Here is a 2,500-nt window from a genome sequence, read left to right on the forward strand (position 1 = left end):
TCAGAGAATTTATGTGTGGCACATTGTAAGTGAGAAAATTTCGTGCATTTCTTTTTCTTTTTTTTTTCTTTTTCATTTGAATTTATTTATCGGGAAAAATTCAAAAAAAGAAAAATAAAAAGAAAAAAATAAATAAAATATTCAACAAAACAAAATAAAAGAAAAGAAAAGAAGAGATAATAATCCATTGCGAAGATAATCGACACAACGTAGGAAGATATTAAAATAAAATAAAATAAAAGAAAAGAAAAGAAAAAGAAACACATACACAAATCAGATAGAAAGAATAAAATAGATCTCGGTAAACTATAATTGAAGTATTTCAAGTGTCAGTGATGTTACACATGTCGGATATAAATTCCCTGTATAAGTCAATGTAAATCAAAGAGGAACTTCCCTCTAAGCACGTTCACCTACTATCTACGTGTGTATCTAGTGAAGGAAAAAGAGATGGAGTAAGAAGAGGAGGAGGAGGAAGAGGAGGAGAAACTACTACTATGTATACTTCGTGTGCGCATTTTCTTTCCTATAAAAGAATAATCCCGAGCGTACGAGAATACGATCCGACAGCTTCAGCATGAGGTTTCACCCTGAAAGAATTGGATGGGCCTCGCACGAACGATTCGAAAGACGAATGCGAATCGTAACGAGAGAAGAACGATTTGTAGCTCGTCTGGAAATTCTTTCTTTTTTCTCTTTCTTTCCTTCTCTCTCTCTCTCTCTCTCTCTCTCTCTCTCTCTCTCTCTCTCTCTCTCTCTTTATCTATCTATCTTTCTCTTTCTCCTTAATTTTCTTTCTCTCTTTTTTCTTAAGTAAACTCGATCGTCTTCATCTTCATTTAAATAATCTTATATTAAAATCTAATATTTTTCTATTGATAATTTTTTTTTTCTTTCCCGTTAACCGTTTAAAGAGGTATATAGGATTTATTTCTTTTTTCATTTTTTTCTTTCTTTTTAAATAGAAATTTTTAGAACAAAAAAGAAATAAGAAAGACATATATGTACAAATTTTGCTGAATAATAATAATAATAATAATAATAATAATAATAATAATAATAATAATATATATATATATATATATATATATATATATAAATGTATATTGAAGAAGAAATAATTACAAAAATGTTTTAGAAATTAAAAAAAAAATAATAATTTAAAAATAATATTTTTACATAAGTGATTGTTAAGGGAGAGAAAGCTTTCTAATTCTAAAAGGAAGGAGGCATATATATATATATATATATATATATATATATATATATATACATTTTTACATTAATCCTTTTAATATATGATTTATTTTCTTTATTAGAAATTTCAAGGGGAGAAAAATATTTTATATTATCCTTCGAATAAATATTAAAAAGGAAATGATGAAAACCTTGAATTACCATAATCTCGTTTACATTATGCATATTACATAGCGTTTTAAAATACATATATTAAAAATCAAAATATTTTTTTTATTCCCAAACCACATATATGCATACGTCGAAGTGAAGAAGAATTAATCGATGAAAAAAGTTTTCAAGCAAAAATTCGAATAAATATTCAAAAGGAAATGATGGAATGCTTAAATTATCATTATTTTTTTTATATAACATATATTATACATTTACACACACACCCACACACAAACATACACACACATACATATATAAGAAAAAAAAGGAGAAGAAAAAGAAAACAAAATGAATAAATGAATGAAAATAAAATTGAACATTTCTTATCTTTTCAAAAAATTGACGTTTCAAAAAATATTCAATGATGTACGACGGTGAAACTATCATGGTTGTGTACACATACGTGAAACATTTTAACGATATCAAATTCAGTTGGCAGTACCAGGCGAAGATATCGATTTACGTGCAACCGAGGTCCTGTTCGCTGCAGTAGAACCTTCGAGTGGAAGTCCTCGAGACGCGACTTGAGAGACCCGCGCCGTTCTAATGCTCAAGTTTGTCTGAGATCCAAATCTAGACAAGAGGCTCGAATTTCTCCAATAATAGAAACCGGAAGACGGACATGATTGAATAGACAAAGAGACAGAGACGAAGAAATAGATGAAGCTAGAGAGGAGCGTTAGATGAAAACTGTAAAAGAAAACTGGACCTGCGTTACAATTTGTCAAGGATATACAGGTGTAAAAAAAAAAAAAAAAAAAAAAGAAAGGGTTTGCGGGAAAGAAGATGAGGACGGGAAAGGAAGGGAAGAAGCTTGATAGAAATGAAGGAAAGTAATACTACTCGCCGTCTTTTCGCTTCCATTAACACGGTAATTTTATACGAGAATAAGGAAGATAAACCCGATATGACGTAGATACGCGAGACGTCTTCGAGAGAAATACGAACGTTCTAAGATAATCTAATGTGATGCATGGCTGCACCCTTCTTATAAGGAGAAAGAAAGAGAAAGAAGAAGGAAGGAATGAAGGAAGAGAGAAAATTATTTTATGGAGAAAAATATATAAAGATAGATGATAAATAATATAAT

General features: G+C 29.4%; 1 protein-coding gene across 1 annotated transcript in view; it reads right to left on the reverse strand.

Moving 5' to 3' along the window:
* LOC124429579 (proteoglycan Cow) overlaps positions 1-2,500 on the reverse strand; it is a 150,983-nt gene that overhangs the window by 46,688 nt on the left and 101,795 nt on the right. The gene's annotated exons all lie outside the window — the stretch shown is intronic.

The sequence above is a fragment of the Vespa crabro genome, chromosome 15 (genome assembly GCF_910589235.1).
Source record: "Vespa crabro chromosome 15, iyVesCrab1.2, whole genome shotgun sequence".
NCBI classification, from domain to species: Eukaryota; Metazoa; Arthropoda; class Insecta; order Hymenoptera; family Vespidae; genus Vespa; species Vespa crabro.